General features: G+C 40.9%; 1 protein-coding gene across 1 annotated transcript in view; it reads right to left on the bottom strand.

Annotated features, from left to right (window-relative positions):
- Positions 1–15203, bottom strand: part of INPP4B (inositol polyphosphate-4-phosphatase type II B) — a 4727932-nt gene that overhangs the window by 4664862 nt on the left and 47867 nt on the right. The window lies entirely within an intron of this gene.

Genomic DNA, 15203 nt, shown 5'->3' with positions numbered 1-15203 from the left:
CAAAGGTCCATAGCTGCCCATTTCTTCTACAGCAAGAGCTGTGCATATACACTATATTTCCAGGTACTTTTGGACCCTCAAACCCCTGGGAGAGGGGTGAGGACAACATATATTCATTGTGATGCCAATTAGACCAGATTACATGTGTTCAGTGGACATGTGTGCAAAATGGACAGCTATGTATGGGCCGAGATTTTTTGTGGGAACAGATTGCCCTTTTTTTCATTTTTCAGGTGAGAGGGGGATGTTGGGGAGGGGTAGTAGGTATATTTGGGGAAGGAGGTTGGGTAGGTTAACAGACAAGACACATTTAGGGCCGGTATATGACACATGTGGGGGGTAAACACCTTGGACAGGGAGGGTGTTTGGAAATCACAAGCCCATGAGCCCCCAACTGGAAACAGTGGGACTGAGGTCCCCACCCATGGGTAGTCACCACTGCACCTTCACGGCCCCAAAGGTGGCTGTGTTGGGGGCTATGTAGGAGGGGCAAGCTCAACCTCTAATAGCACCACTCGGCCCTCAAGATGGCATAGCCACTCTCGATACTCCAGATCGAGCTCCTTATGCACCACGGCCCTTACCTGTTGATGGGTGACATGTTCCCCTCCGCGCCCACTCCGAGGTGGGGGTGAGCCCCATCCCCTGCAGTGGTTCCTCCCAAAGGTGGTGCAGGGCCCATGGAGGAGGAGGAGGTCCCAGGCTGGTCCCCAGATGTGCTGGTGCCTGGTGCCATGGCCAGCTGAGGTGGGAAAGGTGGGTCCGCTGGGACCGGCCTTCCCATACGAGCTGTGTTGTCGCAGGTTTATGGCAGATATGGGTTAGTAACAGTCAACAGCATTCAGGATTAGTTATAACAGCATGCATAGGTATTCCCATTAACCCGACACACCAGATTTAACACAGCTGCAGAGCAAGCCGAACACATGCATGTATGGAAAAACAGCGGCCATTGCAGGTGCATGCAAGTTTCATTGATGGCAACAGGCCACCAATATGGGTGTATTTTAACATGGCACATGCATAGAAACAAATGTGAATATTTATTAAACATTAGGACAAATGTCCCAAAAACATTTGGAGTGTACACATACCAGTTGTGGAGTGTCATTGGGTTATTATGCACATATGGTAGGGGTGAGAGAGAGGATTCAAGTAACAACTAATATATCCTTGTAGTTTTCACAACATTCTTAGTTACTGCAGTGATCTTTCCCTTACATGTATTATTAAACTACACAATGGCCTTAGAATGTACACTGGTATGTTTATAGCTTATTATATACGTGACCTGTGTCTTATATATAGGCGTGACAGGCTGCAAGTGTTAATGCAACATATGTTGAGAATTGCTGTCATACACTTTGGATGAGGTGCTAGAAAAACAGGTTTGTTTTCATATACATTATCTGACTATGTACACGTTTGACTATCAGTTACATGTCAATGACAGCTGCCTACATTTCTTGGATCATCATACTGAATTTTCAGGGGAACAGGGTACCAAGCTGGTGATATGGGTCATTTACCTGGACATGCTGGACAGATTGGAACAGTTGTGGGGTATAAATATGCATACAACTTACAATTTGAACATTCAAGCAAATTCTGTACAGTTGTTGGGTGTAATTATGCATGCAGCCTTCTATCCGAACATTGTATCATAGTCTGTATGGTTGTGGGGTATGATTATGCATACAACTTAGTAGCACTCCCAGGAGTCAAACCTCTGCTGTGTGTGACAAAAGATTATTGCTAACATCACAGTACACTGTGCTATCAGTGAATTGATGTACAGCTTTCAACTATTTTCTATCTAAGTCTCCCTAACCTGTACGATATGACTGACCTCTTGGCACTTCCAACATTGTTATGCAGAACCTCATACCCATTTTATCTGCATACCACAGTGTGGGTGACACTGCTTAAGATACAACAGTACTATTTATAGTATGGAACAGATTGCAAACATATGAGAGAAGAGCAAACAGAAGCACTCCAGGGGTTATACCTTTATTCACAGATTATTAACACATTTATTTCTACTGGTACAACACTTTCTAAGGCTCTTATATTCTTTGTTATGACAGTACATGCAGACTGATTACTAACCTGCCTTGCCAAGCAGCCTTTGCAGCCTAGCATCATGGGCTTGCTGGTTTGCAGCCCGCTCATCTGCAGCTGTCAGGGAAATGCATTGTTATTTAGCCATACCTATCCATAGTATACACAAGCTAGGCAATTATTTACTACTTAGTAGAATGTGTACTTAGTACTGGGGCAGTGGCCATCTGTCGACACTCCTGGATCCACTGTTCCAGGACATCCCCCCTCCACTGCTTCAGGTCAGCATAGTAGTGCCTGACCTGCTCACCAGTCTGGGGGATACCTATGGCACTGGTGAGGTCACGGGCGAGACTGTCCCAGGCCTCTATTTTGTACTGCGAGCACTGGTACTGGCACTGCAGTAGTCTCTGTTCATGGTGTTTTACCAGGAGCCATACCATGAATTTTGACTCCTGGATGCCCCAGCACTGCGCTCTGAATTGAGTGCCTTCACCCACACTGGCCATTCTGCCTGCAGTAGGAAGCTACAACCAGTTATGAGATGTATTCCCACCTGTGGAGTTTAAATACGGCCATTTTCCCACACGTTGCCGTGATTGGCCAGTTTTGGAAAGGCTAAGCTATGGGCACACCTGCTTACATAAAGTTAGCACTGTTTAAAGCGGTATACCACTAGGCAGATTGAATTGGCTCCCCTACACATTGCTTACACTTACTAACATGAGCTGTGCTGCGGTTAACATTGCTTCATAGTTGATTATCACTATATTTGCCATTTGGCAATGATTTATTCTTCATTACAAGTTATACATGTGTCTGGTATCCGTGATTCATGTGTACATACACTGTATGGGGTCCTGGGAACTTCAATCCTTTATTACAATAACACCTCAAATCTATGCTTGCTACAGTACTCTAGTTCACATATTTATGTTCTGTGGCAGGTTATCCAGCATCACACTGTACATAGACTGAGTTCAAGTTTGGTTTGATTTTCCTGTGGTGAGGATTAGTTTGCTGATACCTCATTTGTATCTATTGTTATGATGGAACCATAGAACAAGTCTATCAAGCACTTTCGCTCAGTGCAATACTGAGCTTTATTGTTATGATGGCCTGGTGGTTAACAACTGTGACTATAGTGTACAGGGTCCTGAGTTTGAGCCTTGCAGAGGCAGTTTATTTTGTTGCTGGGCAGAACATGGGCCATTGGATCCAGAGTGATTAAGGCACTTTAAACCAGTTGCAAGTGGGTTTGCACGATGGTAAGCACTGCTAACCTCTGGTTACAGTTTCTTACACTCACTTAGCTTCTACTTTGCTTAATCTGTGTAGGCAATGCTTACCCCCGTGCAAACGCACTTAAATATGCTTACTACTGCTTATTTGTGCTTAAACCTGATTACTAGTGTCTTATTCATTATGACACTGACACTTCACATGTGCATTTCATGCAGTACTCCAGTTCACATTTAAATGTTATTACATAGGTTATATGGCAAAAAGATGTAAAATTATGTTCATATACAGATTTCACATGTAAAATGATACGTGCTGCAGTGGGACTTGAACCGGGAATTCCTGTTCTTTAGGTGGATGCTCTAACCACTACACTATTGCTGTGCTGCTTTATTTGCATATATATTCCTTGTTATCTTCTTCAGCCTTTTCAGCTGCTTTTACCCATAGCTAAGCGATGGGCGCACCCGCGCACCTATGGTTAGCTGTACTCAGGGTTTTAAAAAAAATAAGTAAAAGGGTCTCTTCATTTTATTTAAATGTACTGTTGCTGTTGAACACATGGGGACTGTTGGTGGGGATATGCGGACACCTATAAGTGGTCTTGGTCATTTATTTACACTTTCTTCTGTTCTACTTTGCAGGGGCATGTTTATTCTGAGAGCTCTACTCTCAGACACGCCCCCTGCACTCGTCCACTCTCCATGTAGGATTTGGAGCTCAGGCAGCACGTCTTCATTAATATGCATGGCGCGCTGCCGTCCTCCTCTTAAATTGCCGCTTCCATGCAGGACTAGATTAGTCCTGCACGGAAGATTAGTAAATCCAGGGGATTGTTATTACCATAAAAATTGTATTTATTACCAGAAGCAAGTGTCTTCTTAGTTTCTGCTTCTGGCAAATTGGCAGTCTGAGACTTGAAAGCTGTCAAGTCACATAAAACCTTCTTTTGTTTACATTGCACAATAGTTTTTTCATAGTGATCTACAGCTGTGAAGATTTGCTCATAGTCAAGTCTGATGTCAGCCTGACCATTTAGTAGCTCTTTTAACTCATCGATGGCTTGTAATGAAGTCTTTAGTCTCTCCAAGGTATGGTTGTTATTAATAACAAGGCACTTTAAATATTCCAACCCTGCTTTATTGCAAAAGGTGCCCAGTTCTTCAAAAAAATGAATTTCCAGGGCTAACTTCATTAGGACTCTTAAAGAAGCACAACCCTTTAGGCACAATCTCTTGTTTCATACAGTGTTTGAAATACTTATTCTCAACTGTGATAGCCCGGAACTTCTTGAGTCCCTTCTCTAGTTCAGCTAAAAGTGTCTCTGCATTGTGCCTTACCAAATGCTTCTAGGTATCTTCAATGGTCAGGGCAAAAGGCTTTTCGTAATTCTCTTAACGCTTTATTTTCTTCGATAGATAAATTAAAATACATGGATTCTCAGTTTTACCATTTAAAGCCTACCTAATTTCTTTTTCACAAAACATTTCAAATGTTTTTATAGTATGATGAAGAGGTGGATTATAAGCAGAAGGCTTGTTTATGCTTTTCTTAACATTTACATCTCTCAGTGAAAACTGCAGTAACACCTCCCTTTTCACAGGCAGAGCTATTTCAGTACTGGAAAAACCCATTGACTTAAATGGACTTTGTTGCTTCAGGGTTCTACATTAGCATTCACTGTTTTGGTAAAACCTTAGGTGTTGTAATCCTGAGCCCTGTTTTGAAATCAGGCATGGGTTCATCTCATGCTCACTGACATGAGAACTGCTGGCATTAGGTTTTGCTTGCCCACCTGATCTAGTTCTAAAACTTAAGTCTCCCTAAAGTAAGGAAGGGGAATCTAGTGAAAGAGGTGAGTCTGGAGTTTAGTAACATTTGTGACATCATTTCTCAGAGGCTGATACTTGAAAAGCAGCAACTTATGAGACAAGGGATGGGGCTATCAGGTTTCTAAGGAGTCTGGTGAAAGGCTGAAACCCAATGAAAAAAGTTGTAAAAGATAGAGGCAGTTTAGCAAATGCATTATTGATAGAGGGGTTTTATGGTGTTTGGTGTTAATATTGCTTGATTTTTCATACCCATGTAAGATGTTATAAAGAACTAGAGCAAAATCCATCTGTTTGTAAACGGTATAAAGATGGGGGGGGGGGCATGACAACAGAAGGCCACCAGCCTTTAAGAGGATCTCATACAACGAGACATGAGAAAATAAGTAGCAGAAACAATTCAATTTATTTATTTTTTTACTTATTATGTATGTGATTAACAGGAAACTCTGACTGGGATGACTGGCATATCCCTTTTCAACGGTGACCTGGGGAGAAAAACTCCACAATTAGGTACAAGTATAGAGGTTTGTTACAGATGCAATTAAAAAAATAAAAGAGAAAGTCATTAGAAATCTGTTACAGATTAAATTACAATGTATGACAGTTTTAGTAGCACTTTATTTAAATATATATAAATATGACAGTAGTACGAGTCTTATGATTTAGGTTGAGTAATCCTAATAGGAAGAGGTAGATGAAAAATAGTATATAGGTAGAGAAGAGAGAAAAGATTTAAAATAGTATGCAGTGCAGAGTAAGCATGGGTGGAATAGGGGGAGTGTGTAGCTAATAGAAAAGACAGTAGATGAAGGGCGGTAATAATGGATTAAAGCAGGAACCCAGCCAGGTATTGGATAGGTGTTCTTCAATAAAGAGTTTGAATACCTGAAGACTAGGAACCAGTCTAAGTTGGACAGCAATGCTGTTTCAGATTTTTGCAACACAGCTGACATACAGAAAGCCTCCTGCTGTGTTATCGGATCTGATGGTTTAAGCAGAGATTGAGTGCTGGATGCTAAAGCTCTTGTTGTCAGGTTGGTAGAGCATAGTATAGGCTGTGATTAACTGTGAGTAAATTAGTGGGTTTGGATGTTCTAGCTATTTCATTTCTTTTAGGGCATGCCAGTGGCGGGAGTATGAAGGAAGGTTTCAAGAAAACTTAGCAATTTTATTATAACATTTTTATTATGAATTTTAGGCTGGTGTTGAGGTTAGTAAATATGGGGGATGCATAAATAAGTAGGTAGATGCTATGTTTTTCATGATGTTATTACAGTAGAGAGTCAATTATCCAAACTAATTGGGACCTAGGGTAGTTCGGATAATCAAACATATAACTGAAGCGGATAAAAAACTTCTAAAAATCTTGTTGTTTCTGTATGCAAGAATACACTTTTCAACATTCAGTGATTCCAGTGGACAATAAAGAATATATTTCACACATGAGCTGGGTACAAGCTCAAAAAACATGCTGTATGAATACATATACTGTTTACATATTCCGACTTTATGATTTTTCCTACCCGAATACTTTGGAAGGCTGGTTCTGATAAGTGACATTTCTGATAGTCGACATTTGGATAATCAACTCTCTGCTCTATTGAGGTGGTGTTTGGAGCTATACAAGTTCCCTATTTTTGGTGTTTTTTTATAACATTTGCTATATGCTGGTTAAATTTCAAGTTGTCATCTATAATGACTCCTTGAAGTTTGGTTATGGATACAAGTTACAGCCGGGTGTTATCATTTGAGGTAATGCAAAAGGATTGTTTACCCAGTGCACAACTTTTGGTGATAAAAAGTATAATGTTAGTTTTATAAGGGTTAAGAAGAAGCTGGGAGCTGGACAGCCAAGATTCAATACAAGAGTAGGAGTCTTGTGCGATTTTTTGAAGTAGGGGAAGCGTAGGGGCTGAGTAAATGAGGGCTGTGTCATCTGCATATTGGATGACAGAGATTTCTCTGGAAGCAGTGTGAAGTAAGTTGGTGTGGATATTGAAAAGTAAATTATCAAGCATAGTTGAGGAGTGGAGAGACTGGTGAGGATGTTTTTTTTTCCACTAGATTAAATATAGATTGGATAAAGTGGGAATTAAACTGGACAGCTACTGGGTCTGATGTGTTACTTATTTTTCGTTGTGGAGTGCTAGCTTGACCTGGTTTTAGTAAAAGATTTCCAAAAGACTTTTGGGGTTTTCCACTGTCTATGTTGAAGGGTGAGGTAACAGGTTTGCTTTATTATTATTATTTTTTTTTGCACTAGGTAATATTTCTCAGTTGCTTAAATTTATTGTGAGATGACAGGATTTTATTATGGATTTATAGCCTCCATGCTCTACCTCTTTTTATCATGGGTTGTTTTGTTTCTTTTTGTAGCAGGGAGCAGGGTTAGTTTTTATTGTTTTAATTCTGATAGCAGCTTGTTGATCTAGTATATTTAGAAAAGCTGAGTACAACATATGACTGCAACATTAAGTGGAAGAGTTATTGGGAGTGGGACCAGTCACACAGTTTTAGTATGTCATTAAATATCATTGCAGAAAGAGATAAGGTTGTGAACTCTAATGCAGCTAGTTGTTTTGTTGGGCCTGTTATGGTGTTAGAGGAGGAAAGTAGCCAAGTGGTCACTTGCAGTGAGGTAAAAAAAAAAAAGCCGAAACATGCATGCCCATAGCTGTTGGGGTTTGGCTTTATTGTTCTGAATCTAATGATAGACTTTAAAAGTAAAAAAGTCATAGACATTCAGAAGCCATGTAGCTGAAACACTTGATGTCCTTAAGGGGTCATTTATGTGCCTCCATTACAGGAGGTTTAAGGTATTACACAGTGAAAAGTGTACCTTGGTTGAGTTTTTCTTGTAGTTTTTATCATAGGATCATAGGATGGTACTAGGCTATTAGCCCTGAGGCCCTTACAATCCTAGCCAAGAATTTAGCCTATGTCCCAACAAGTCAGCACCCTATGCCATTGTCAAGCAAGGACACAGGTGGAATCCCAGGGATGTATTTTCTGTTCCCCATCCAGCTATCCATGTTGCGCTTAAAAAGGTTTAATGAGGTACTCTGCTTTATGTGGAGAGGGAGTCTATTCCACAAAAGGTTGAGTCTCTGGGACACACATCTGTCCCACCTACAAGTCCTATTGATGTCACAGACCAGGTTGAGGTCACACGTTTGGGTTACTGGAGTGGAGCTTGACTTGTGGATATGCAGCAGTCCCATCAGGGTGGGGTCTGAGATTGCTTTGTATGATAGACAGAGGTCACCTCTGCGGAGTCTGTAGGAGACTGAGTAGAGGGTCAGGGCTTTTAGCCTTTCTGTGTAGGGTAGGTGTTTGAGGCCCTGGATTCTCCGGTTGAGGAACCTCTGTGGTATCTCCAGCTGCTGCATGTGCTTTGTGAGGTACATGCTGAAAGGGGCATTGTACTCAATAATGGGTCTTATAAGGACAGGACAAAATCCTCCTCCTCAAGGAAGAGTAAACCTGTCTGGTGGACATCTACAATAAATAAACTCTATAATAAAAAGAAAAAACTGTTATCCAGGACCAAGAAGGAGCAGGTGTCTAATTTGAAGAAATCTTTCCTTACCCTGAACAAGCAAATAAGAGCACTAGTGAAATCCTCCAAAACAAACTTCGAGTCCAAACTGGCCACATCTACTAAAGACAGTCAAAAGGATTTCTTCACATATGTCCGCAATCTCAAGGGAAGCACCCAGATCTGCTCAGAAGTGGTGGCCAAGGACACCACATACACAAACCCTGTAGATACAGCCAACCTGCTGGCAGATAGTTTCAAAGAAAACTTCACTCCTCTGTCCCCCCATCAGTAAAATAGGACATCCCCAGTATCTACTCACCTCCCCTTACCTCTAGAGAGCAAGTCATCATTGCCTCTCAAAGGCAATAAATACATACTCTATGGGACTAGATAACATCCCAGGCTGCATCCTACATGAACTCAGGCAGGAACTTGCAGCACCATTAGGCAACCTATTCAACCAAAGCCTGAGTACTGGCTTCATCCCCTCCAAATGGAGGACAGATAATGTCATACCTTTGCACAAAGGTGGAGCGTCTGCCATTCCAGGAGATTATAGATCCATCAGCCTAACTAGCCTGATCTTCAAGGCCATGGAGTGGATTATCATGGACCTCATTAACAAGGACATTGGCAGCCTCCAAACACTTGATCCCACACAGTTTGGTTTTGTCAAGGGGAGGTCATACCTGTTAAATTTGGTTGACTTTTTTGAGACAGTCACAAAGGCCATAGACAAGAGGAAGACAGTGCACACTGCCTACCTTGATCTGGCCAAGGCCTTCAATACTATTCCCCACTCAGGTATAATAGATGAACTCTCTCAACTAGGCATCAATCTATATGTTACCAGATGGGTAGCAAACTGGCTCACTGACAGAACCCACCTAGTCAAAATAGGGGGAGCCACCCCAAGCAGTAGACCCTATAACAAGTGGTGTACCCTAGGGATCGGTCTTGGGGCCTCTGCTGTTTGGGATATACTTCTCAGAGATGCAGGCCAAATCTAGTGGGCTATGGCTGACCAAGTCTGCAGATGACTGCAAGCTGGGTGCTGTCATCAATTCTTCTAGTGATGTGGACATCCTACAAGAGGGTCTCACCCAAACAAATGACTGGTGCCAAAAACATGGCATCAAACTGAATGCCAAAAATGCATCATCATCCCTTTTGGGGCTAATGATGTCCCCACAAATTATCACATTGATAATAAGGCACTAAGCACGCAATTAGTCGTGAGGGACTTGAGCACCCAGGTTGATAGCAAACTGACTTTTGACCACCATATTGCCTCTGTTGTACATAAAGCTTTCTACATGGCCATTAGTAAGGGTATCTCATCCAGGGGCAAGGTGGTCATAACAATCTGCTTATGCTATGCTGATGAGGTCAGTCAGTTGAGATTTGGCTGTGTGACCTTTTAACCTTTTGGTTTGGATGTTAGTTGGGATATTTTGCAGGCATCTTAATATTCATGGGCATCAGCTGCATTTAAAGACCTGTACAGCTAAAGAATCTACTTATGCTGTGCTGATGAGGCCAGTCAGAAGGGTGAAATATGCAAGTTCATAACAAACGGGGTCTGGCTTTATTGGTTTGGATTTAACTATAAAAACCTAAAAAGTCATGGGCGTTGAGAAGCCACATAGCTGAAACACCTGATGCCCTTAAAGGGTCATATGCATGTGTCTTATGGGCCTCCATTACAAGAAGTTTAAGGTATTTCAGAGTGAGAACTCTAGCTTGACTGGGGTTTTCTTGTAGTTTTTAATGAATGGTTTGTGCGACCGTTTTGCCCATTGGTTTAGTACTTATAGTATCAAGTAGACTACCAGATGTACTAATATCATTTTGGTTGCTAGGTAGTGTCTAGGATGGATTATCTACTACTTTTTATTGATTCTTGTGGGTACATTAATAATTAGGGAGAAGTTACAGGGGTTTATGGAGTTTTATGAAAATTTTGTGTTGCATGTATACCAATTAATATTGATATCACCTAGAACTATAGTTTCTAGGGGGGGCACTAGGTATCAAGGTGGCTTTACAGAGAAGAATGGAGGCTAAATTCCTACAGGTGATTACCATTCTAAGGTTAACTCCTCCAAGCCTAAAATGACTTGTTTGTATATTTCCAGTTAACACCCATAGCTGCTTACAGTATCCAGACCTTTTTTAGCAAAAAATATAATTCTGGGTTTGTGTAAATTATACTATAATGTTTATGGAAAGACTATTAATGCGCTCACTATTTCCACAATAAAGAGTACATCTTCCTGATAACATTGCTATTTGTACAGTATTAATAACTTGTATTATTCATAAAATGTTTACATTTGTTTTTCTTGTGCTGTTTAAATTGATTCTTCAGGAAAAAAAGCTCTGGAATGCAAAGATATGTGCAGGCTGCCAGAGCTGTGATACTCTACACCACATAGGTTTTAATTAGCTAATTCACATACTCTAGTGATAAAAGAACTGTCAAAGCCTGCAAAATGCAGAGCAGTATAACTAAGGGGTCATACATGAGACATGCTGAGGTCATTCTTCCACTGTATAGGATACTGGAGCACTTGGATGTAGAACTAGGTTCTCAGATGGGGCCGTGCGTGGAAAGACATATTAATCTAGCAGAGAGCATAAAACGAGAGCAAGTGGTATAGTGAAAGGAAAGTAGTGGTTAGGGTATAAGGAAAAGCTTAGGTTTCTTGGAGTGTAAACAACTGTAGGACAAGGCTCTATGAGGTTATATGAATATGTCACAAAGGAAAATGACAAACAGAAGACTGCATTTGAAAAAGAATAACAGAAGAACTGTAATACATCCTCTGTGAGAGAAATATTCAGTTGTAAAGTGGACTCCAGTTCTTTTTTCACCTAGGAATCTTGGAGCTGTTTCCCAAAAGTTATGGTAGAAGACTGGGTCTAAAGATAAGTTTAAAGTGGCTTAAGATTGACAGAAGGTAGGATGAGGAATGAAAGATAGGCAGATGAATATGTCTAGTAGCAAAACATGGTGAAAAAAAAAATATTTTTTCATCATCAACACTATCATCAGTCATCACAGGTGTGTATATAAGTATCAAAGTTTAAAAAGACATGTTGTCACTTCAGGGAGTTGCATGAAATCTTTGATTAAAGTGGCCTAGTACGTTTTTTGCACTCTAGTACATCCAAGTGGCATTACTAGGCTTAGTGTAGGGGCTATCTTTAAACAGTGGGATTATGTAATGACAGCACATTGGTTGCTGCTACTTGTGGATACTCTAGCTGATTTTTTTCATTGGCTTCTACTTTTTACAGTCTGTTTTATATTAAGGTCGACTGCCACCACCACCCCCACCACCACCACCATAGTTATAGATAAATAGTGGCTCAACTACACAAGTAAAGTTTTCTCTTTAGTTGTCATTGTAAAAAAATCATTCTTTCTTCCTTTCTTGGGCAGCCGACAGCAGCAAGCTAGAGCTTTAACAGTTTTCACTGATCTACATGGAACTGTATGGGTCTGCACAGACTTGCTGCCTTCTGTGCATGTTTGCATATGCTATAGCTTATGGACCTAATTTGACTACAAAATCTCCCTCCTTCCTTCCTTCTTTCCCACATGTTCTTCTCCCAAGATGCCATAAATAATAGGACAGGCCAGCATGGAAAAACATGTCTTCCTTTTCACTGTCACCCTTCTAGCACTTGGTATCTTAGGGCAGTGAAATAACTGCCACATACATACATAAAATGTTCTCTTGCTTAAATGAACAGATTCCCTCTGTGAGAGATACAAAAACTCATTTGGAGGTAACCCTTTTGAATTCCCATGTATAGAGTGAGCATTATACTGTTTCACCTGCATTCATACAAATGCAACATCCTTACACTACTAGTGGAAAACAGCCATATGCTGATGCAATTAAGTAATCACTATCTAAGCCTCCTAGAACTCATAAGAATAGGTATCAATGAAATTCCCCAAATACATCTACTATACACACCACTTCGGCAACATGCCACCCCTGAGTTTAATAAGAATAAAGCAACTTCTGGAAATATCCTAGTAATTGGTGGCTCCATTGTTAAGTACACTGATTCTATATTCACCAGGCCAAATAGGGATAAGGGTACAGTTAGCCATCTCTCAGGAGACAGGAGTTCTGTTAGTCCAAGAACCCTTAAAACCTTCTCATCTATTAAGTATAACTATGACATGATCATAGCCGGTGCAGGAGTGAACAATCTGGCATGAAAACCCATGAAAGACATGCAAAGGTAGTTGTTGGAACTTGCTATACATGATTCCAGCAAAGATAAGACTCTGGTCTTGAGTGGCATCCTCCACTCATTGAATGAAGCCTGGATTTAAAGAAAAAAAATAACTGTTCAACAAATGGGTAAGTAGCTGGGGTCATTCCATCAGAATCCAAAATGTGTCTCCCTGGAAAGGGATGACTGACAATCCTACTTGGCTTGCCAGGCATGGTCTATAACTATCTTTTAAGGGCTTGCATATACTTGACAAAGTCTTTGGTATTCTCATTGTTCTTTTTGGCACAGTTCACCTAATGAACATACCAAATTAACCAACAAATCAACTCACATACTAAACAACATCAAGGCAGCCCTTGTCAATGGCAAGAATCTTAATAACAAACCGCCTGATCTGGGGGTACTTTCTGCATCTGGAAAGAGTCAATGTTTGTGTTGTGACTGGGACATTGTACAAATACAAAGATGGAACTTCATCTGTGCACAGATTCTGTACCTATCATGCCTTCAAGCTAATTGCAAATGGCAGTGATGTCTCAGTTTTCATCAGAGATATCATCCCTTCCAAAGTGATACCCAATGATCAGCCAAGTGAACTAAATGAACTCCAGCTTACACTGCACATGAGAGACCTTCAACTTCTAGCTTGTTACCAGTCCCCTTCCATGACACCGTATGACCATGACAAGTTCTTAATGTTCAGAAAAAACATCCCTTTTAGAGATGTAGTCTAATCTCTGGGGACTTCAACTACCTCTCCATAGCTTGTGGTACTTATAATTCTAACATCAGATGTGCACAATATTTCTTAGATTTGGTGAATTAAATTTTTTGGGATCAAATTGTTCATAACCTCACCAAGGCCAGACCTTCCTGGACATAGTTCTCACAAACTCAGCTCCAGTCTGCTCTCTGACCATGGTCCTCTAGTTGTTAAGTCTGGATACCAACTGGTTAACTTAAACCTCAGAACATCTTCTCCCATGGTTGCCAATACCACCCTATTTAAAGACTTCAGAAAATCTAATATTATACAACTGCATGACAGAACTGAAAAATGTTGTCATACTAACCCAAAAATGAGAACGGGATATGTAGCCAACTATGCCAACGTGCTTTATGCTCATTTAGATAAATGCATTATAGGGCTGTTCTCACCAAGACCAAATACAGCAGCAAATCCGGGTCTATATTATAAACCCAAAAGACGTAAACATCAAATGCATATAGACTGACACATAAAGAGCGATCTACCAGTACAGCGAAACACGTATTCAGCGAAAGTGGAAACACCGAACGTGTTTCTTTAGCCAGCAGGTCGATCGTGGGGATGAGGAAATATATTCTTTTCCCCACTGTAGTCTGGTCTCGGAGTTGGTATATTTAAGTAGGTGGGGTGCAGCCCCCCTCATGGGGGGTGCAGGGGGGGCTTGCCCCCCTTGCAAAAGTATTTTATTTTAATTTTATTTCAATATGCCTACATGGCGCTGTTGGTTAAGGAAACATGGTCAGTGCTTCCAATTTTGCTGAATACGTGTTTCGCTGTAATGGTAGATCGCTCTTTATGTGTCGATCTATATGCATTCGATGTTTACGTCTTTCAGGTTTATAATATAGACCCGCAAATTCAATACATGCCCCTGGTGGTTAGTAGATACAAATAAATGTAGGGTCTATATTACGTGATCAAATGATTAGGTGAACGAACACCTAAACATCGACCACATAATATCGAAATCAAAAAACAGCGAATGGCCAATTTAACACAGGGAAAGATTTCCCTTGGCCGTTCGCTGGATTTTGCCATTTTCTCCACTGTGGAGCGATGTCGGAGTTGCTATATTTAGTTAGGGGGTTGTGGGGGGGCACAGCCCCCCACGTCGGGGGGTGTGGAGGGAGAAGCCCCCCCACTTAGTTTGGCTGAAAAGTTAATTTTTTTTTGTGGCCGACGGTAACGTTTCCCACTGGTGTTCGCTATTTTGTAATTCGATATTATGTGGTCGATGTTTAGGTGTTCGATCACCTAATCATTTGATCACATAATATAGATCCATAAATGTATAACAGAAGGAAGAAACTGCATAAATTACCTTGTAAGGCAAAAATGTCTCATCATAATGAAAATATCAAAGACTTAAGAAAAGGAAGGCAGCTATTATGACCAGCAAAGCCTCCCATGAATATAGGCTTGCTTCTGTGCCCTTTTTCAGCTACTTTATAAAACCAGGGAACAATTCACATCATTGCTCAGAACCTATCTG

The sequence above is a fragment of the Protopterus annectens genome, chromosome 2.part1 (genome assembly GCF_019279795.1).
Source record: "Protopterus annectens isolate FY-2018-M chromosome 2.part1, PAN1.0, whole genome shotgun sequence".
NCBI lineage: Eukaryota > Metazoa > Chordata > Ceratodontiformes > Protopteridae > Protopterus > Protopterus annectens.
This window is presented reverse-complemented; position numbering and strand designations above follow the sequence as displayed.